The sequence below is a fragment of the Lutra lutra genome, chromosome 3 (genome assembly GCF_902655055.1).
Source record: "Lutra lutra chromosome 3, mLutLut1.2, whole genome shotgun sequence".
In the NCBI taxonomy this organism is placed as follows: domain Eukaryota; kingdom Metazoa; phylum Chordata; class Mammalia; order Carnivora; family Mustelidae; genus Lutra; species Lutra lutra.
In genome coordinates this window covers 157,101,906-157,126,079 of record NC_062280.1, presented here as the reverse complement: position 1 = coordinate 157,126,079, position 24,174 = coordinate 157,101,906, and the positions used below count along the sequence as shown (strand labels likewise).

The 24,174-nt window shown below is 35.5% G+C and overlaps 1 long non-coding RNA gene across 1 annotated transcript; it reads right to left on the bottom strand.

Moving 5' to 3' along the window:
* Positions 1-3,577: 3,577 nt before the first annotated feature.
* LOC125096465 (uncharacterized) lies at positions 3,578-23,921 on the bottom strand. The gene is made up of 3 exons (XR_007126203.1): positions 23,817-23,921; positions 4,557-4,669; positions 3,578-4,306 (listed from the first exon to the last, which is right to left on the bottom strand). It is a non-coding gene; the product is annotated as an uncharacterized LOC125096465 (long non-coding RNA).
* Positions 23,922-24,174: the final 253 nt, after the last annotated feature.

Here is a 24,174-nt window from a genome sequence, read left to right as displayed (position 1 = left end):
TGCTCACAGCTCAGGGGCAGAGGACACTGAAGATCATGCAATCAAACAGGGTTGTCCTCGGGACAGAGTGGACACAACAGCCAGGGACTATGTGAGTCAGGCTTTGTAGTATCAAGAGGTAGAAGTGCCTCTTTGTATCCAGGACAGAATGTGATTGGCTTGTTTGAATAATTCTGCAGTTTGGCAGAAAACCAAAACCTGCTTTCAGGAATAGTAGGAACTGCACCCTGTCCATGTGATAAGGAGCACCAGGGGACTTTATCCATGGGAGCAGAGTGGGCAAGAGAACTTGTGGTTTGGTCATTCAAGGTCCCCCAATGTTACCAGATTTAAAAGCAAAATAGCATATTATCTACTCACTAAAAATATGTAAATTCTGATTTCTTTTTCTCTCAAGATCATACTAACCCTTTGAAAATGCCTCTTCTAACCAACCAAGTCATTCTTAAGCACTCGTGGCTCAAACTATGCTTTATGAAAATAGTAATTTCGTACTTTGTATTTTAGGAAAAAAACAATCAAAATTTACATTGAATTTATTAGTACTTACAAATTAAATTTTAAGTTATTCATCACCATGTTTTCTAGTACATATGACACTAATTTGTCTAGAGAGTGAAGAAAGGGAAAATTCAAGATGTCTAAATCTCAAAACATTAACCTTGGATCAGAGATTGAGAGGTATGGGCTCAGAATTATGTTTTAGTATGTGCATAGAATTATTTATGAAAAAATCCTCAAGAAAAAAACAGCAAGATACAATATGCATTAATTTGTGTGCAAGTAATCCCATATTAAAAAAATAGTGACTATAGAAATAGAATGTTATTGGTAAACCCATATTCAATTAAGCATTAATAAATGAGGGGAAAACACTGATTTCTATGTTACGATATTTTTGCTTCCCTTTGTTTATAAGTTATTTAATTACATTTTCATCCTTTATTATAGTGTCTCATAATTCTCATTAAATTTTCTATGTCAGTATATTTATCACTGCAACAGGTATTTAATTTATAAGTTAAAAGTTTATTGCAGCTCTTTGTTATAGTTAGTAGATTGCTGCATTTTTCCCCAAGAAATAGTTTAGTGGATTTTGATTTACTGTCATTTGGAATACTTGATTCAACTATGCTACTGTACAGAAGTTCTGAATTTGAGCCAAAACTAGTTGCAGTACTACATTTGCTCTGTGTATAATTTATATTGTTTGGAACCTCTGAAGTGAAATATACAGCTTTGTACATTATGATTACTTTTTAATAAAGACTTGAAACACTTTTGACTTGGGCTTTAAGAAAAAAAAATTTAAATATATATTTTTAGATGAGTTTACTGACATTTCAAAGATGACATCTTAGAAGAGACATTTCTTTCAAGTGATTTTTTAAAATGATATACATATATCTTCCACTTGAATGTGTCTCTGAAACAATCTCAAAATGTATTGAAATTAGGCTAAGCCCATGATCATAACCTGATCAGCCAACTACTTAAAAAATAAGAAAAGCTCCCTCACTTATTCACTATTATTTCACTAAATGAACATTTAAAGTGGTTCTGATCTGGACATATTTTATTAAATGTTGAGAATAGTGTACCAAATAAAGCAGGGATCATTTGTCTCCTAATGAATGAAAATCACTCAAAATATTAATTTAATGAAAAAATTTTTAGGAGGATCTCAATCTGCTTTGAAAATTTTATTTTACATAAAGAAGCCACAACATCATATAGAAGGAAACGTAATACCAATATGAATCCAATTCCAGTTAGTATATGAACTGAACACATTCAAATATTCACAGCAATAGGATACAAAGATTCCATCTAAATATCCAGTTTTATACTTCCTACTATTTATTTGGGTTATTTAAAGTAAATATCATAACATAATTTAATTTTAGGGTAGGTCATTATATGTAATTTGCATCTTGTGATATTTTGCTAAGACTGAATAGAACCCACCAAATTTTGAATAAGTATGATTTCTTCAGTTATGATATGTCCTGAAATTTTGCACAGTATTTCCAAGTAAGCTAAGATTATGGTTACTCTGGTACCCAGCAAAATACAAGGAATTTCAAGGAATGTGCAGTACTTTCAAATGTCCCAGTGAAGTCAGCAGAAAATATACTAAACAAAAAAGCAACAAAAAAATAACCAATAAAACCAAAAGCACATTAAAGATGTCTAAAAGATATCACACAGGAAAATAAGCAGCTTATTTTTAAAAATACCATCTAATTTTTTTTATGTGGGGTTTTTAACAGTTGTGGAAATTACTCTAAAAATGGCAGAACTAAACCCTATTGGAAAAATGTAATAGTTGGTAGATCACAAAGCAAGGATCTAATCATCTGGACAACTTCAGGGACTGCTAAAAGGTAATTGAATCTGATTACAGTATTTTTTTTTAATACAAGGATATTTTAGTTTAGTTTAAAGTTACTTTTTTGTTGTTTTTACAGTGAACTAATTCACTAAAAAAAAATTCAGTAGACAAAGTAATTGAGAAGCATAAATGTCATTCACAGGGCTGCAATATTTTGGCAGGTTAAATTTCACTCCCACATGATTTGAATGAAGAGCTCCAAGAGAAATTGTCTGGGTGCAAAGCAACCCCAAACAAATTTTGTGAATGTATTAGTCAACATACATACAAAATGAAATTGACAAATTCAGCACGGACCTGTTCCCCATGTATATTGGAAAATAGAGTCTGTGAGTTAGCTTTAAGTGACTTATGAGATAGGGATTCCATTTATTTTTCCTGTATTTTTCATTCTGTAAAATATTTTAAGGCAATTCCACAGATGCCACAGATCTATATATTTTTTCTCAATATATGAATTCACTGTTGTTTTATTTACTCTTAAATAGGATTATGAAATGATTGCTCTGGAGCACAAAAGCTTTTGTTATAAAAGAATATATAAAAGAATAATTATACTGGGGCACCTGGGTGGCTCAGTGGGTTAAAGCCTCTGCCTTCGGCTCAGGTCATGGTCCCAGTGTCCTGGGGTCGAGCCCCACATCGGGCTCTGTGCTCTGCAGGGAGCCTGCTTCCCCCTCTCTCTCTGTCTGCCTCTCTGCCTACTTGTGATCTCTGTCTGTCGAATAAATAAAGTCTTTAAAAAAAAAAAAGAATAATTATACAGGCTCAGAGACATATGGACCTAAAAGAATGATACAGTGCAGTGGTTTCATCATTAAGATATTTTTTAAACAGTGGTGCCTGTGTGGCTCAGTCAGTTAAGTGGTAAGCATCTGCCTTCTGCTCAGGTCCTAATCTCAGAGCCTTGGGATCAACCCCAGTGAAGGGCTCCCTGCTCAGTGGGGAGTCTGCTTGTCCCTCTTTCTCTGCCCCTCTTCCTCTGCCCTTCCCCATCCTTCCACCTATGCTTGTCCTCAAATAAATAAATAAAATCTTTGGAAAATATATATTATTATAGTATATAAAAGGTGAAATTGTGGTTATCAGAACCACCTATCTCTTACATAGCAAATGTGGCTCTCCATTCTCTCCTACATTCCAGATATGGCTCCATAGGAGTTAGCAAGCCCATCCCCCATATCTGCCACATACATCTTCTTCTATACTTCTTATAACTCTCTACTGTAATGCAGTATGGTTAGGCACCTCTCCCAACCTGAGAAACTTGGACAATGAGATCAGGTGCCATTTCTCTCCTGCGCAGAATCTAAACATCTTCTTCCTTTGGTTGTCAGAAACCAATGGAAAAACCAGAGTTCTGGCTCCAAAAGATAATAAAAAAAGACTACATCAAAACTGTGACAGCTTCTGGAATATGCCTTTACCCAACACTTGCTAGACTGTAAACACACCTGAATGCCCTACTTTTAGAAAGAGTGGCTTAAATAGCTTATCACTGAGTGCCCTAAATGGGCTCCCACCTGGGCTAGTATTTATTTAACCAATTAGCACTGTTTGGCTTGAAGATTTCACAACTGAAAAAATATGGGTAAGGAGATATGTGGCCATCAGAAACAGAAAAATTCTAAACCATAAGTCCCCAGTAAGCCACGGTGGTCTGGAGCCAATTAGGAAGCCAAGAGTAGAACTCCCAAGAAGCTACCCAAGAGACAACAATCATGGCTACTGCATCCTGCTCACTGAGACCATTGTTTTATAAGATTTAAATATTATTTTAATTATGGAAGGCACACAGTGGCACTCTGGATAAATGAAAAGTAGAATTTTATTACTTATAGCTGTAAAGATGAGAAGACCAGCGGACGGGGCCACACAGGGTGTTGCACCCTTGGAGGAAGTAACAGCAACCTAGAAATAGAGGGGACAGCTTATGTACAGCAAATGGGATGGGGATAGCTAGGTTTTACAAACTCCAAGTGGTTCTGCTAATTTGAATAATTATACAGGCTCAGAGACATATGGACCTGTCCCTAGTCATCTCCTACTTAGCCCTGGGTTAATTAGGGTAGATGGACTGTGACCCTGAAGTTTAAGAACCCTGTAAGGGAAGTGGTTGGGTGTGGACTTACCAAATTCTGGAGCAGAGGTACGCACCGACCTGTACCCGAGTCCTCTGAACTCCCTCTACACCAGAAGAAAGCCGGGTTTCACGGGATCTCTGGGAATTTATAGGCGGGATCTCCAGGAATTTACAGGCATGAGCAGGACTTCCTAGGATGAGAAACACCTGGATGCCTCAGGTATCACAGGCCCGCTCTCAGACCCGCTCTTAAGGATTCTGGTTCATACCACCTGTGACCCAAACCCCAAGGCTGGTGAACGCATCACCCTTCCCTCTCCCCATCAAGTTATAGTGCTTCAGTGCTAAGCCCCAGAGTGCAGGGAAAGGGGGTTTGAACGAAAGAATGTGCAGGAAACAGACTGCTCCGGGGTCAGAACTGGGGTGTGAACTGTGCATGAGCTGACCACAGTTCCATAGCCTTCTTGGAACAGGTATGGAACATGTATTTGCAGTGATTTTACAGACTTTCCTTAAGGAAAGACTTAGTCTCCCTTTTAATCAACGAGTTCCAGGTTTAAGAACTGACCAAGATCTGGAAACTGGGGAGGGATTGGGCAGAGCAAATTTCTGTGGGCTTGGAGAAGGCCCTGGGGCAGAATGACACACTCAGGTGTTTCACGCACATGACAACATGTCAGCTGTAAGGTGAATCTAACCTTTTGTGGAACCATCTTCTACAGGTGTAGCTACAATCAGAGGTGAAGGCATGTGATGGGGACACTTTAAGGTCTTTGCTACAAGAGCTTTCTTAGACCAGTTTTAATAAGTTGACAGGTGAATTTCCATGACCTCTATGGAATATTTGTATCATTTCACAGGCAGGCTTTTTATGATACAATTTTCACTGTTGAATGATTTTTCAGATCCCCTCTCCTATGCATAAGTGATAATGTGATGGATGTGATGGATGGTTTCTCTGGCAGTTGTTTTTTTGTTTGTTTGTTTAATTTTATTTTTTCCAGTGTTCCGAAATTCATTGTTTATGCACCACACCCAGTGTTCCATGCGATACGTGCCCTCCACAATACGCACCACCAGGCTCATCCCACCCACCACACACCCCTTCCAAAACCCTCAGTTTGTCTCTGGTAGTTCTGTTTGAATTTTAAAATAATCGTACTCTGTCTCAGCACAGCCAATCCATCTCCTTCTTATTCAGTTTGTAGTTGTTTTATTTCTTTTGAGAAAGTGGTTTAGGAAGTCAGGTTTCCTTCTATGAAGTGCTATAGGTATTGACTGGGAAGGAGCCAAGGGGACTGTGGTATTGTTACAAAGTATGTGTAAACTTCCCTCAGCTCTTTTTTTTTTCTAATTTAAATTCAATTAGTCAACATTTAGTACATTATTAGTTTTATGTAAAGTTCAATAATTCTTCAGTTGCATTTAATACCTAGTGCTCATCACATCCCGTGCCCATCACCCAATTACCCCCTCTTCCCAAACACCTCCCCTCCAGCAACCCTCAAGTTGTTTCCTATAGTTGAGTCTTGAGGTTTGTCTCCCTCTCTGATTACTCCTCATTCAGTTTTCCCTTCCTTCCCCTATGATCTTCTGTGCTAATTCTAATACCACACTTATGAGTGAAACCATATGATAATTGTCTTTCTCTGATGGATTTATTTTGCTCAGCATAATATCCTCCAGTTCCACCCACATCAATGTAAATGGTAAGTATTCATCCTTTCTGATGGCTGAGTAATATGCCATTGTGTGTGTGTGTGTGTGTATGTGTGTGTGTGTGTGTATCTCACATCTTTTTTTTTAAAGATTTTATTTATTTATTTGACAGAGAGAGAGAGATGACAAGTAGGCAGAGAGGCAGGTGGGGCGGGGGGCAGTAAATAGACTCCCGGCTGAGCAGAGAGCCCAATGTGGAGCTCAATCCCAGGACCCTGAGATCATGACCTGAGCCAAAGGCAGAGGCTCAACCCACTGAGCCACCCAGGTGCCCCTATCTCACATCTTCTTCATTCATCTAGGCTCTTGGGGAGATAAGTTATGTTCATTTATGAAACATAACCCAAATAGTAAACTATGAGATTTTTAATAATTTAATTGCTTTAAATTTTATAGTAACCCTAGATTTTCTCATAATACCTGTCATGAGAGATGCTTAAGAAGTACGTACTGGATAAATAAATGAACAATATCCAGCATTTTTATACCCTTATCTAATATATCTTTTGATATTACATTCTCTATTCCCTTCCAAACAAACTACAGTGTCAACTCTGCCAAAAGAACCTCAGTGCTCCAAAATCCATTTTTCCATGTTCACTGTCCTTTATCATTTTCAATTTCTTCTTGCTAAAAATTTCATTTTGCTTAATTTATCTCCCATAGGGTTTCCCTTTCCCTACTGTAAAACTCTGTCACATACTATACATCTTTTATGGAACTTATGGGGATGTTATACTGTTAATTGAAGTTATTTTTTTAATCTATTTTATACTGCTGTTTTTTTCTGCTATTATTTTGGGTTTTTTGGTGATACTCTTTTGGATAATCTGTATTTTTAACAAGGATGATGGTAATAAGTTTTGGGAAATATTCTACAAATAAAAAATGTTATTTCTTTAAAAATGGTGAGTAGGCTGCTATGTAATAAACCATTTGCTAAACAATGGGGATGCAACAGTGAGACATACACACAAAGTCGTTGTTCTCATAGCACATACTCTAATGAGATAAAAATGTGAAATATATAATTATATGAGCACTAGAGAGACACCACTAAGTTCTATAAGTGAAAAGCACAAGGCACTATAAAAACTTAAAAATGGAGAGGCATCTGGGTGGCTCAGTCGGTTAAGGGTCTGACTCTTGGTTTCAGCTCCGGGAGTGATCTTGGGGTCAAAGGGTCAAGCTCCATGTCAGGCTCCACACTCAGCCCAGAGTCTACTAGAGATTCTGTCTCTCCCTCTTCTTCTGCCCCTTCCACCCCCTCCACTCTCACCATCTCTAAAATAAATAAATAAATCTTAGAAGAAGGAAAAAAAAAAAACAAACTTAAAAATGGAGATAAAGAAAAGCTTTCCTTAATGGTAAACATCATAAATTGATTTCCCACTGTTCTGGAGTCTGGAAATTCCAAGATCAAGGTTCTAGCAGGTTCAGTGTCTGGTGAGAGTTGGCTTCTTTATGGACTGCTCTCTTCCTATTATAACTCACAGGTGGAAAGAGCAAGAGAGCTGTCTAGGGCACTAATCCTATTATGAGTGCTCTGTTCTCATAACCTAATCACCCACAAGGCTCCACATGCTCATACCATCACATTAGGTTTTAGGTTTCAACATATCAGTTTTTTTTTTTGGGGGGGGTTGCACGGTGGGGGGACAAACATCCTATAGCAATAGCCAAGCAAAGGATTTTGTTGTTGCAGTTATTTTGTTTGTGTGGGAGAGTAATGACTGACATTGTTAATATATCATTTGGGAAGATGGAGCCTAGCTCCCTGGAAGCAAAGATACAAGAAACTTTGGCTGGGGCATAATGAGCCCAGGAGAGCTAGGAGGAAAGCTAATCAGGGACTCCATTGTGTAAGGCATTCTGGATGAAGCTACAGATATTTTACACTCTAGGGTAATTCTTTATAAATGTTATCTACAAATGGTTATTACAACACTAGTTCTAAAGTAGAAAATAGAAAAAGTGCTTAACATTTAAAAATAAATGAGACAATGTATGTTACATAATATTATAAAATATTACATTGCTCTTAATATTTGTAAAATATTGAATGACATTAGAAAGTAGTTATAGAGTTCAGTTGAAAAAAAACATTAGTACACAAGTGTGTATCAGTATAATTAGTATGTTAGTATAATTCTAAGCATTAGCATACTTAATTAGTACAAACTTAATTACATAGCAATCATATATGTATAAGTATAAAGAAAAACATGCATAGACAAAAGCAAGTATGTGATGCATTAAACATGGAATTTTTTAAACTCTGACTTTTTTATGTTTTCCAAGTTCAGTAATAAAAATAATATATTTATACCTTATATTTTAGAGAAAACCATCCTATGTTCATTAATATGATATCTAAGTATTTTTGGAATGTACCATTCAACACATTTCTTACATAATTAAGACATTGTGATGATCATATAAAGCCCTAGCTCACAGACTCACTTTATCAGAGTACGTAATTAATTCACACATTATTCATAAAGAATGTACTAAAACGCCTAAAGTATTCTCAAGAAGACACTAAGAGGGAGGATGATATTGAAGTTCAGTAAAAGTACACTCAGTAAATCTAACACAGAAAACATTAAAGTAGCAAAGAACCTTAGAGGTACTCTAAACATCCCCATATTTTAAACAAGGAAACTAAGGTCTAGAATGGTCAAATTATTTGTATAAATGCTACTGTGATTGAGGAATGAAGTCACACTTAGAAGCATGAGATTTTGTTTTAGGAGCCCTAATGTATTTGATGAATACGCTAGAACTAGAATTAAGTAGCATGTGTGGAATTTACTCTGGCCAATCATATTCTTTTTCAGGTTTTGCTTGGTCTAGAAACATTAGTAAACTATATCTCTTATCTTCTCTCACATGTTTTATTTAACTCTACAGCACTTCCACCAACAAAATAATATTCTTCCACAAAATAAACTTATAAAAAGCACATGCTGCCAGTAGCACTAACTTCTCGTTTTCAGAATTAAGAACTCAAGTTATATCTATATGTGAACAGAACTTCAGCAAAAACATCAATTCCTTTGTCTCTCTTCATTATTGATACCTGTTGTTGGGACTGAATCAATCTTGAGGCCATCTACATCAATCGTTACAACAGCTTAAGTGAGCCTATCTGTCACTCTGTGGAACACACTGCACACATGACCATGACATTACACTAAATTGCTTAACTTTAGCAATTGCTAAATTGCTTTAGATTTTTAAAATCTAAAAATATTATCTTGCCAATGTACATATTTCTTTCTAGAGCTGCATAATCTTTTCGTTGTTCTTATCTTGTCTAAAGGTTTTCTGCCTTTTCTTAGAGGAAGATCGAAGACTGAGATAATATATTTAAGGTAAAATTCCCTTTCTCTTTTTCTACTGTTTTAAAGACTATTTAATTTCCTTGTTACTGTTCATCAAATTTTCTTATACAATCTCTGCAATAAGTCAGAAAAAGAATTAATTTTATGATGCTTCCAGAAGCATTTAGAGGCGCACATAAATTAAAATACATTACATACATAATTCTCAATTGAGTAAATGTCTCTGTTGATACACCAAACAAAATTTTTAGGCACTTATGTTGAATTTTGAAGCTACAATATTGCTAGTAATCAATCTAAGAAATATTCTTTTTTAAATGTTTATATATGGCCAGTGTAAGTTCATATTCCTTTCCCAGTAGAACACGTTTAAGTCCACTCTAGTTTATACTGTTTCCTAACTTGTATCTATGTCTCCCCTTTCTCCCTACCTTTGGGAAACAGATTATTTTGCTCAGATAGACTAATAGTTTTTTAAGCATTCAATCATATACTTATTACAATCAAACACAAGGGGCTGAATTAAAGTCAAATAAACAGATGCTATAATAAAATGAAAAGTGCCTTTATAGAAGTAAAATTGCAATGTTATGGAAGAACAAAAGAATAGTACCTAACTGGAAGAGGAGAGGATAAGTAACAGCTTTGTGGAGGAAAATACCCTCAATAAAAGTCTTAAAGACTAAGCAGTAGCTAAACAGGTAGGAGTTCTTTACAAAGATAAAGTAGTGAGTTCAGAATTACAACTATGGGGGCGCCTGGGTGGCTCAGTGGGTTAAAGCCTCTGCCTTCGGCTCGGGTCATGATCCGAGGGTCCTGGGATCGAGCCCCACATCGGGCTCTCTGCTCTGCAGGGAGCCTGCAAAAAAAAAAAAAAAAAAAAAAAAAAAAAAAAGAATTACAACTATGAGACAGTATCTCTACATTTGTGACTTGTAGAACTTCCTTTACTTATTAAGTTGAAATCCATCTCATTTTAGCTTCTGCCAACTGTTCTGAGTCTACTTTCTTAGGGACTTAGATTTTGATTAACTTATTTTGTTAACTACCTTACCAAAATCCACATAAAATCTGCCTGTTCACATTTCCTTAATGTGAATATATAAATGCTGCCAATGATGAAAATGAGTCTAGAATAGTTCACACCAGGGCTAAGTCATTAGGATATACTAATGATAAAAGAATTGCTAAACAAATCTGCTTAGTAAATCTGAGAAGTAAATATGTAATAAATAAATGAGAAATGGAGATGACAGTGCATAAAGGGGCAATGAAATGTATGGTGTATGATTCCAATGGAAAGGACCATAGAATCTTTACACTTTTGTTGAGTTCAGGAATGCTCACAACTCTGAAGAACATGGCTTACTGAAAGAAATGAGAAAAGAGATATGAAAGGATGAAAATACTTAGGCAATGCAACCACTGAAGCCATAGATAATGAAGTGATGTAGAAAAGTTAGAGAGTGATGGGTCTAGCCTGAAGTCAGCATCAGAAGAATTTACAATAAGGAGGTAAGAATGGGAAAAGCAGAAAGCTTGATGGATTCAAGGTTGTTGAGTGACCCCAGGAGCATGTGTGTCACAGTATACCACTTAAGGCACCATGGTATAGGGCATATCAACAGAAATGTAGAAGCCATGCAACCAGGAGGAAGTGTCCTGACTCAGCAGAATTTGGAAGTGAAGAGGAAGGACAAAACACAAAAAGGGAGGGAGTTAGGGGGTCACATGATTTTATAGCACATGAACTCTTGAGTACTGTGAGCATAGTCACAGAACATGACAAAATCATTTTCTCCTCAAAATGATCAATTCCATAATGTATGTAACTATCACTGATTGGTCATTAGGGTAAGACTCTAACAATACATTTAGAGCAGTGTATAGCTTTGAACAGAGAAGTGAAACTGTAATGTAATGAAACTATATTTTAAGGAAAAACAAAGCTATTTTGTTAATATGAACTGTCCCTACAGAGGGCATTTCTTCCTATGGCTCCTTGTCAGACTTGGTTTTGAGAGAATTTTATCTTTCCACTGAGAAAATGATGAGAGAATTATATATTAAAATATACAGAAATTTAAAAGGATTGAAGTAGGGAAATATATCAAGAAAAAATAATGGGCATTAAAAAAGGTCTGATTAGGGGCGTCTGGATGGTTGAGTCAGTTAGGCATCTGCCTCAGCTCAGGTCATGATCTCAGGGTCCTGGGATCAAGTCCCATGTTGGGCTCTCTGGTCAGCAGGGAGTCTGCTTCTCTGCCCTCCCCACTCCCTGCTCATGCTCTCTCTCTCTCATTATCTCTCTCTCTCTCAAATAAATAAATAAATAAAATCTTTAAAAACAGAAAAAGTTCTGATTAACATAATTGAGCCCTCTCTTTGTAGCTGATAGGGCAGGCTTTGGCATCCTGTAAGACCATCACATTTATATTTATTTTTTTCAACTAATAGCTGTGGTCTGCATTTACCAAACTTGTCAAGAAGGCCACATTTTCCCTCATGAGGCTTATTTATCCCTAAAAGATACTAGAAATTCAGGGCTATTCAATCCAAAAAGTAAATCCTTCTTCCAAAGCCAGGAATATGGGAACTGACATTTCTAACACCACTGGTACTGTTATTATTGCCACATAGCCTTGATATTAAAAATTGGTCACATCAGGGCCACCTGAGTGGCTCAGTCAGTTAAGCAGTCTGACTCTTGGTTTCAGCTCAGGTCATGATCTCAGGGTTGTGAGATGGAGCCCCATGTCTGGCGCCACACTCAGCGCAGAGTCTCCTTGAGATCTTGCCCTCTGCCCCTCACCTCCTAAAATAAATAAATAAAATCTTTTTAAAAAAATTGGTCACACCAAAAAAATTTTTTAAAAGTTGGTCGTCCTATTGACTGGAAGGTTATTCAATGCTCTTTTGATCCTTCTTTGTGCCAGGTTTTAAAGGTGTTTTCAAAATGGTGTTTCCTGGTTTGATTTCAATAAACAAACAAAATAATAAACTACAGCTACTTCAGTTTACATATGCTCATCTATTATCAAGACAAAAATAGGGACTAGAGGAACTTTCAACTTTAGGCACAGTCTATCATCCTAGCCTATCCCTTCCATCCAAACCCACACACCAAAACAAGACAGAATCGTGCTCGCTTTGGCAGCACATATACAAAACAAGACAGAATCTTTGAGGAGCCTAGGTTATCATTCCAGAATGCTGCTGCCATCAGGTTAAAGTACCCTAAGGATCCCTTTATAACTGGTTCTTAGTGGGGACTATTCTACTCCATCTAATGCTATTGACCATCACAGGGAAGCTGCAGTACTAATTTATTTTCTGAAGGACAGTTCTTGAGACCTTTTTAAATTTTTATTACCTGCTCATTGGAAACTCACTACAATCTATCTGCAAATGTTTTGAAGGAGAATTTTTTTTTTCAGGCTGCATCTGTTCCTGTGCTCTTTTCCCCTTGCTTATTATAAATAAAATGGACCAATCAAGTATAATCAAAAAATCAATTTGATTTTTGGTCATACAGTGTCTCTCTTAACTCCTAAGTGAAAGACGAAAATAATTCTTCACTTTCCTCTGTGTGAAACTGGGGCAGGTCCCATAACTTTTCTAGTCTCTTTTATTTAACCGATCTCCCTACGGTCCCTGCAAATTACAATGAAGATAGTCAATTAAGCAATGAAAACTCAACCAGTAAGTTTTCTTCTCTCCCCTAGTCAGGCTTGCTGCATATGGGGGCTAGACATTGCAGAATGTGTAAGGTTGTGGGTCCTTTCATGGGTCCTCTGAGACATCCATCCTGTGTTCCTCTGGTTCTACATCCCTTGCAGAAAGCTCCACCTCTACTTTGGACAGGTGCCCCCCACAAGCCCCTGGTTTTACAGTGTTTATCTCCACACAGACCTTTCTGCTGTGGTCCATTGAGCCAGGGCAACTATAGATTGATGCTTGCAGAGCCTTCTATGTTAAAAATCATATAACATCAATGCATTCTTACATGCACATACACACACACATCATTAATAAAAAGCATTTGGAAGCTTCTTCTATTAGAGTTCAGTCTGTTTTGAGATTATAGCACATCAGTGCTTCTAGTCACAGAAACACCATATTTGTGATGTTCTGCCTGACTAGGCTCTCCACTGCATAGGCTGTCTGCTTTTACCTTTAATTTGCTCGGTGTTCATTTTCCAATTGTACACTCAAATCATGTCAGGGCTTCAAGCTCCATTTTTTCCCCAGTTGCTCTCTCCTCTGCTTATACTCTTCCTCCATTCCAACAGTTCTTAATTCTCATTACATGTTGGGATCTCCTAGGGAGAATTTTTTTAAACTACTGTCACTCAGGCTCTACCCATGGATTCGTATTTAACTGTGTTAAGGTGGACCCCTGGCATAAATATATTTTTTTATAAGCTCTCTGTGATTCCAATGTATAACCAGGGTGAGAACTACTGCTTTGGTTAGTTTACCTGTTCTTGGTTTTAAATTGACTCAGCATTTGCTTTCCTGCTTCATAGTGAACATCACCTGCTTTCAGCAAATAAATTGAGCTCAAGTGGTATTTCTCAAAGATTTCAGGTAAATAGTAATCAGGCTATCTATCAATCTAGGAATGTGTCTACTTATTGAGAGAGGGAATTATGTGATTATAATAATAATTCTGAAAAATACCCAGACACAAATCATTACTCCATCTCCCTCATATGCATTCCATGCATTATGGGCTGACTTGTGTCTTCACCTGAAATTCTCATTTGGCACTGCTAATTCTAGTTTCTCAGTATGTGACCACATTTGCAGATAACATCTTTAAAAAGGCAATTTAGGTCATGGAGAGCCTGGGTGGTACAGTCAGTTAGGCAGCCAACTCTTGGTTTCAGCTCAGATCATGATCTCAGGGTCATGTGTTTGAGTGCCATGTCAAGATCTGGGCTCAGTCCAGAATCTGCTTGGGTTTCTCTCTTCCTTTCCCCAGCTCACACTTTCTCTCTCTCTCTCTCTCCTTCTCTCTCTCAAATAAATATATAAATCTTTTCAAAAAAGGTAATTTGGGTTAAGTGAGATCTGTCTGTGGGCCCTAATTCAAGGTGGTTGGTGTCCTTATGAGAAGAGGTAATTAAAATATTGACTTGCAAAGGGAAAGCCATGTGAAGGTACCAGAAGAAGATAGTCATCTGCAAGACAAGGAGAGGGACCTCAGAGTGAAATCAACTCCACCAACACTTGGTTTTGGACTTCCAGCCTCCAGAACTGCAAGAAAATAAATTTCTGTTTAAGCTACCTAGTCTGTAGCAGTTTGTTATGGCAGTCCCAGCAAATTAATTCACCATAGATCTCAAATATATTCACCTCCTAATTATACTACTTCTATGCATGCTTCTAATCCATTCTCCAAAATGTAGTCAGAGTCAGCTATCTAAAATACAACTGTGACTATGCCATTCCTACTTAAACTTAAGTGACCTATCTCCCAAACATTTATTGCTATCTTGACTTTGAACTTCATTTTCTAGTACCAAATGTTTCTACCTCCATATGCCTAGCAAGCATTTGCTTTCCTCTACTCAATTTATTCTAAACCCACTCTATATAAGTATCCCTACTATTTTTTTTTAAATTTATACTTAAAGATTCATCCCAGGAGAACTTCACTGAACACCTCCAACCAGTCTATAATGATCTTGGTTGAGTTAATATATTCACCACGATACTAAAATATCCTGTGCACAAACAAGTGTTATATGTATTTCATTATATTAAAGTGATAGTATATATATCTATCTTGACTTAAGGATTATAAAATTATCAATGAGTTAACTCTTTCTTATTTCTCTCTTAGTCCCTAGGCAGGTCTAACATGATGTTTGCAGTAAAATAACTTGATATTTGTTAAAGAAATGTTGCATTTCCTTGTGTGGGTCTATGTTCAATAAACAATGGCCCAGATTACACATCTCTGACTCCTGACAGATAATTCAACCTCAAGATGACTATGTTAAAACTCTCATTAAATTTTTCTTGGAAAGTATATGCCCTTTATTGAGGATTGCTTCATAGGACAGTTTATTCTATTAGATTTTGAATTCATCAAATGGAAGAAAATGTGCATGTATATTGCATGGTGTGTGAACCTGCTGAAATTGCCTGATAAGTTTAGCAAGCACTGTATTTGAGTTTGTGCTTTTAGTGAGAAGGTTCTTAGTTTTCAACCAGTAGTCAGTTTCTTGACTCCAAAATTTTACAGGCTGTCAATTATATATTTGTAGGTCATATATTTACATCAAGGCAAGTCAACAGTAACTAGTGATATAAACTACATTATCTTGAATCTTCTTGAATACTTCGGTTTTTATCTTTCACTTTCACAGAGAATTACTGTTTTTAAAGAAAACAAACATAACAAAACACTACTACTACAACATAATCCTTCTGAAAGCATGTTTTTGTGAGGAAGTTTTAGTGAGAATACTGCTCATTACATCAGTGTTTCCATGATGTTTCCTATATGAAAAACGTCTTGCATACATGTCACTATTCAGCAAATATTTATTTCCTAGGGACCAGGCACTTTGCTTTACACCTATATGCTGGTAAATATGTTCTGCTCTTCTGAAGCCAAAATTTTAGAGAAGGGAAAGATACAAAGAAGTAACAACATGTCTGAGGATGATATGTGGACATTTAAAGTAAGAAGAGATAATCACTGGACAATACTTTTTACTGAATATCAATGACAGGATCTCCAAGTAAATGACATTGAAACTGAGACCTGAATAGCATGAAGGAAGCAGGTATACAAAAGTCAGAGGAAGATCATTATAACAAATGTAGCTGCTAGTGAAAAGTCACTAAAATATGGAAAATAGTTTGGCATACCCCCAAACCAGACAGAAGACCAGAATGTCAAGAGGGAAGAGTGTCAGCAGATAAAATCTTGGAGATGGATGGAGAGAGGATCAAGTTGGACACTAAAGACCTTGCTAGAGTTTGGAAGTTACTCCAAATGAGATAAGAAACCAAGAGTGGATTTTCAACAGGAGGCATGGCAAGATCTGATTTCTAATTTTAATAAAACTCAATTGGTTTTTCTTTAAATAATTTTATACAAGCAAAAGTAGAAGAAAAGAGCACTAAAGATGTTACTACTACTGATGCATGTCAACTTAGAGGAGATATGATTTGAAATTAAATGGTAGATATAGAAATACAAGTAGTTTGATTCAAGATATATTTTATATGTAGCACCAACTGAGCTTCCTAATGAAGAAAGAATGTGATATGAGGTGAAGAAAGCAACCAAAGAAGATTCCTAGGTTTTGTCTAGGTATCTGGGTGATTGGTGATGCCATTTAATAAGATGTGAAAGAACAGCTAAGGAGTAGATTTACTTGAAGTGTGGATATCCAGAGGAAGATGTAAAACAACCATTTGTTTGTATGGATCTTGAACTTAGTAGCAATATGTAGATGGCATATAAACTAATAAACCTGACACTCTGTTTAGGAAAACATGTTCACAGAGAAAAAAAGTGACGAGGTAACAGAATTATTAATTACTCTGAAGTTTGTAAGTCAAAATAAAAAAAGGAAGGAACTAGCCAAGGACATGGGGATGGAGCAGAGAGTGAGGTAGGGGAGTGTAGTGTCACCAAAAAACCCTCTGCAAAATCCAAAAAAAAAAAAAAAAAAAAAAAAACAAAAAAACAGAGAAAACAATGATTTGAGAATGAGAAAGTGATCACCTGTAAAAGGCTGTAAAATAAAGAGAATCATCACAGGATTTAGAAGTGTAGAAGTCATATGTCTTCTTCTCTTTAAGGAAAATGTTTTTTAAAAATGACATTTTTCCTCAGATCTAATAAAAGATTAGAAAAATATTCTTGTACTGAGAGGAAGCAATTCCCTGTAACGAAAACTGTTCAAGCGTACAGGTGATGTGTTGTAAAATACTTTACTTAGAGCTCATAAAAAAATAATAAAGTTAGTGCTAGTGAATCAAAGCAGCAACTTGATGAGTGGATTAATCAGAATAAAAAACTTGCTCTCTATCATAAAAGTCACATTTCCTCTGTTCACTCATTCTCCCATTCATTGTAAAAGATAACATTCATGCTTTACTATTGAGACTATGTTTAAGCATTACTTTTATTTGTAATTTGTAAAAAAATTTGTAAATAATTTGTAAAATTATTTGTAAAGCTTACTTTTACTTGTAAAGTTAATAAACTTTTTTAGAGCAATTTATGTACAGAGCAAAATGAAGTAAAAAAGTACAAGGAATTCCCATGTATCACCGTTCCCACACATGCACAATCTCCTCCAATATCAATATCCCATTATATAGTGCACAGTTGTTACAATGAACAAACCTATACTAGTACTTAGTATAACCCACAGTCCATAATTTATGTTACTATTCACTCTTGGTATTCTGTGTTCTACAGGTATTCACAAATATATAGTGATATACATCCATTCAAACAGAATAGTTTCAGTGCCCTAAATATCTGTGCACTGACTATTCATTCCATCCTTACCCCCTAACTCCTGCCAACTATTGATCTTTTTATTTCCATAATTTCACCTTTTTCTAGAATGTCACATAACTAGAACCATACGGTATGTGGCCTTCTCAGATTGGCTTCTTTCATTCCGCAATGTGCATTTAAGTTTCTTCCACATTTTTTGATGGCTTGGTAGCTCATCTCTTTTTAGTGCTGAATTATATTTTATTGTTTGGATGTACCTAAAGTTTATTTATTCATTCCCCTATTAAAGGACATCTTGACTATGTCCAAGTTTTGGCAGTTGTGAATAAAGCTAATATAAACATCTGGATTTAAGTTTTTGTGTAGATATAACTTTTCAATTCATTTGAGTAAATACCAAGGAATGTATGTGATTGTGGGTATCTATATTTTTAAAATAATTATTTGAGAAAATTTTATAAGATTGTGTTTGTTTTTACCACTCAGCAAATATACTATTCACAAAAGATATAATTTTTCATTTAAATTATAAATGAGATTATCAATATTTGCATTTTTTTCCTCTTCCTTTCCTCTCAAAAGTAATATAAAATGTAAAGCGGGCTTTATTTTATAACTATAATTCACTACACCCATTTTGCAGAAGTTCAAAATGACATTGAATAAAAATGAAGATCCTTTAGATATTGTCAAAATAATATAAATAAAGAGCACCTTATGGTTTTATCTATTACTTTGGCAAAAGCACTGTTGACAAAATAGTGGGGATAGAATCCCAATTGGAGAAAGAAAAGGGGATCTGATAAAGTATTGTCCTTAAATAACTCAAGAAAATTTGCCCTAAAAAAAAAAAAAGAAAAGAAAATTTGCTCTGAAAATGAAAAGAAAGGATTTAGAAAATATTTTCCTTTTTTTCTTTCTTTTTTTCTTTTATATTTTTTTTAGAGGAGAGATACCTGAAGCCAATATTTGTTTTTATAGTTACATGACAGGAAGAGCTTGTTTTTTTCATGAGATCTGACATAAACCTCTTTATTAACAATATGCGATATGTAAAAAGATTACGTTTTTCTTTTTTATTTTGACTACCAGAATAATCAAAGCCTAATTTGTGCCTCACATGTAGCAATTATATGTGACATTATTTACCCCTTGTGATAAAATTTCTTAAGTCAAGACATTATTCTTAATTCATGTTATAATCTGATCCTCATTCACTTTAATTTATATTTTACCATTTTACAGTTTGTGTTTCTGTTATATGCCATTGCGTATATGTGAGAAACAAGACAGAGTATAAATAAACAAATATGTCTTGAAATGTGATCTTTCCTAATGTGTATTAAGGTAGCAATGTAGGAGACATCTAGAGGTCATTTCAGGGCCTGCTGATCTGGGGGTTGATCCCAATTTGTGACTCTACTCTGTAAGTCACTGAAAGATGGTCTCACACCAGCCCCTTCTCAACCTATATTCTGAAATATAACTAGCTATTGAAAGAGTTGTCATTTCTTTCTCTTACCCTTTCTATCCTGCTAGTCTTCCCCAATCTAAATATATAGGAGGTTAGATGGTTTGAAATTTTGTTTTACTGAGGGTCCATCTGTATCTCAACAAAGAATAGAATACATGAAGAACAGAGATAATTTTTTTCAAACTTGGTTGTTCCCTTTCATCAAAAACATGGTACAGATCTACCTCTTAAAAATAAGAGTAATTCATGTGGGTACTTCTTTTGTCCAATATTCCTCTTTATCCTTTTCCTTTCCTTTCAAGGGCAAATAAAACAATATAACTTCCTTAGTTTAACTTTTACTGTGACCCTTTGGAAAAACATAGATCTAGAATTACTGTACTTACACTTTCTTGGCCCTGGTACAGATTTAATAATTAATAGTATTATTTTAAACATCTAGTATGGTGGATAGATACATAGATATATAGATGAGTGGATAAATATCTCCATACATATCTCAACTAGTCTATATTTGGTAATATTTAAGATAGTAGGTGGGGACATTTAACACAAGCTAAACTATCTTTGTCATTTCATCATTCCCATAAAAATGTCTTTATCTAGCCCTCCAGAATAATTAAACTTTTTGTTTAATTATTCCATGACTCCTCATCCTTGATCTGAATTAGGTAAACAACCTTTATGCATATCACTATCGCAACACTTAATATACTGAATTTTAAATCTTTTACTTGAATCTATTTTTATTTCCATTATATTTTGAAGGAAAATTTTGCTTTATAGCTATATTTCACAACATCCAACATTCAGAAAGTGAGTAATAAATGGCTTGACGAAAATGTACTGAGTTCAATATTCATTGAACTGAATACATGTATAGAACAGAGGTGAGTAGATTTAGTGGTCCATTCCAGACAAATTGGTAAAGAAAACACATATGATTTGGGAAAATAGTTCTTTCTAACCAATGCCTTCTCTCTCCCACAGGCTAAAATTATTTCCTTTGTCTATTGCTTATATAACTATCAATCTAAAAACTCTACTACTAATTCATTTATGTAAAAGTGGTATACTCCTTCAACATTTCTATGTCTGGAGAATGATTAGGCTAAGTACTCATTCAACGCCTATTTGCAATTGTCTTTACTCCTGTTGTTTTTTCTAATAGTAAGGGATTAGCTAGCCTAAAACTGTTCAGTATTATGATGTAAGCTGAAATCTATAGTAAATTCAAGAGGAAATACTAGAAAACTGTCTATGTGTTGCTGGGATTAAAATACATTTGGAGATATTAAATATTTAGTGTAAAAAATTGAACCAATTTTCTCACTGGAATATTTTTTCTACTTAATAAAATATGTACAGATATAGATTTTTTCCTTGGGACAAAATAAAGCGTATTCTACCACAACAAATGTCATTAACACAACAAAATAACCTTTGTAAAAACTGACCAAACTTGAAATATATTTACTTACCCTAAATTAACACTCATGAAAAAATAATTGCCACTAAGCTACTAACAATTCACTGAAATCAGCCACAGTGCAATGTACCAGATTTGTATTCCCACAACTCCATTAAAATAGCTCTATAAGGATGTAAGTTTCACATTGCAATAGCCATTGGTCATATCTTACTCCTCATGTTTTTTTAAGTGGTCACTCATATTTGAACCAGAATTTTGGAGTGAACATATGCAGGAGAAAAGTGAACAAAAAAATATTATAAGGCACACACTATTTGTAGTAAGTAAGATGGTGACTTTGTGAACCTTCCAACTGGAAACTGAGGAGCAAAGTGGGGTAACATGTTGTCAGGCTCTTAGTTTCTACCTCATGTATTTCAAAAGGCTGTATAAGGTAGCCCTGCCTGGTAATCCATGGTCCCTCCTATATGAAAAAATACTGAAAAGTAAAGCATGAATTTATCAAATTCGTAGACCCAGTGTAAATAACTTCTACTTCTAAGACCTTCGCTCAAACAACTCCAATAATGTTGAATCATCTACTCCAGCTTACATAGCGCTTAACTTGCATTCAGTGTGTCCACTTACACAATGAACTAATTAGTTGAAATATAATTCTATTTCTGTCAAAGGAAATGAAGAACAGAAATCAACTTTCCTTTCTTAATATTTTAACTCAGTTTTTTCCTACTTCCTGATTTGTGAACTATTCCTGGCTAGCAAAAATTTTAAAAGGAGAAGTCCGGTAATGGATTGGGCCTTTTGACCTTCAATCAGGCAGCTTTATTTTCAGATAAGTCTTCTTAAAATATCAGAATTGCTTTGAACAAGCATTTTGATTGAATATTTTATAATGTGTCACAGCTCCTATATTAGGATATAATTCTAACTCCTTTTTGAACTTGTTTAGTTTCCCCATATGTGGGTAGGACCTCTAGATTTTCAAATCTAAATGTCCTGTGATGAACAAGACAATCGGCAAAATTTCTTAGTGACGGTTATGCTATTAAAAATTTAAAATCTGTTTCAGGAAATCAGAAACTGCAAAGCTCCCCGTGAATGCTATAGATTGAAAAGTTGTCAAAATACAACGTTTTCAAATGCTCTCCTCCAATTCTCCCTGAATAAACCCAAGCCAGTCTTTTACCCCCACCATTCCAGTAAAATAGTTCCCTCAAGGATGCAAATGACTTTCACATTTTAATAACCACTTCATCTTACTTGAGGGGCCACTCACATTTCAACAAGAATTCTAGGCTCCAAATGTCCAAATGCTCTTGTTGTCCATTTTCATTGGAATCCTAATAGGAATTGTAAACTTAACCTATGTAAAGTTAAATTTTGAACTTTTCCTCTAAATCTTATCCTGCAGATATTCTCCCAAATCAGATAATAGCAACCCTATTCCTCTATTTCCTTTTGTGTAAAAATTGTTGGAGTCAATATTACCTGACCTCTTTTTCTTTCCTGTCCCAGCCATTCAACAAATCTTTTCTTGTCACTGTTTTCAAAATAACCATAATTTTATCACTTCTTACCCCTTTCAAGGTTATTCTGTGGTCCTAACCACCAATGTCCCTTACCAAGATTATTACAAGAACCTTGAAAAGGTCTCCTACTTCCATCACTGCAAAATTACCACATGCCTTGCTATCTCACTTTGTTCAGTTTTTTACTCAAAAGTTATCCTGATGGCAATACCTTTGTTGGTAACTTTACTTAAAATTTAATTAAGGTACTCCCTATCTCCCTCTCTCTCTCTCTCACACACAGACACAGACACAGACACACACTTTCTATCACTTTCACCTCATTGTTTCCTGTAGCACTAATTAGTATTAACATGCAGAGAATAAGATGCATATCTGCCAGCAAAGAAAAAGGGGTAAGGCTCCAAACTCTATGTTAATTATAATAATAAATGTTGTCTCCTAGTGAATTTGGTGTTTGGGAAACAAATAAAATATCACTTTAGTTTATAGGTCATTGCACACATAGAATGACCCAACAGAGCCTCATCTGCCTCTGATCACATCTACATGACAAAAACCTGAATGACTTTGAGACTGAACTTCATATTGTAATGGGAAGAAACTTGTAGGGTTTCAGGAAAGACTGATCATATTTTACATGTGTAAGGAACATAAGTAATTTGTAACCTGAGAGTGGACTGTACTCAATTAAAGAGGACTAGAAATTCTTTGCCCTTTTCCTATTGAAATAAGGAGCCCATTTTTCATCCTCCTGAAGCTGGCATTGCCAAGTGATTTATTTTAATTAATAAAATAAGAAGTAACAATGTTTAAATTATGAGGCAGGACTTTACGAGTTTTATAAGCGTCCGTCTTTGCCATTTGAAATGCTCCTTTTTGGAACCCAAACACCAATACTGTGAGGAAGTCCCAGTACTTACATACAAAGAGGCCCATGTGGAGGACTGGTGCTCCTGGCCTGCATGTCCACCTGAGGTCCTAGCTGGCAGTTAGCAGCAACTACCAATTGGCGAATAAGAACATTTTGGATTGTTCATCCATCCTAATACTTCAAGTAACACCACACAGAAAAAAAGGACTACCAAGTCAACACACAGAAATATGAGATATAACAAACCATTGCTGTCTTAAGCCACTTTTGGGGATGAATATTTTATTAAATAGTAATAAATGACCAAAAACAACATTGCTTCAGGGACCCAGGCCTCCTTCTCTGTTTTTGCTCTGCTATCTTCTAAAAACATGGTGTCCTTTTGTGGATTCTCTATATCCAGGTAGGAGGTGAGAGAGTAGAGAAATGGAAAATCACAAGGGAGATATTTTAGGAACCATACCTGAACATAGCGTCTCTCTTCTGCCTATATTCCACTGGCCAGAAATTGATCACTAAGGCTTCATGCAACTTCTAAGAAACTCAGAGTTTTAGCCCAGCAGTGCACAAGCACTTTCCACAATACACTAGAAATACAACATTTGTACTACATTCCTCCCATAATATAGAAAGTGAGAGTATTTGCAAAGTGTGATAGTACAAATTTCTAAAATAGGGAGCTTAGGGAAAGATTGTTAATTTGAAATAAATCTTTAGTAGAATGAATGGAAACTCACTTTGGCGAGTTTTCTGGAATTTTGTTGTGATTGTGGATCGTAATTTTGTAATGGCACCGATACATGAAAAGTTCTCTAAATATT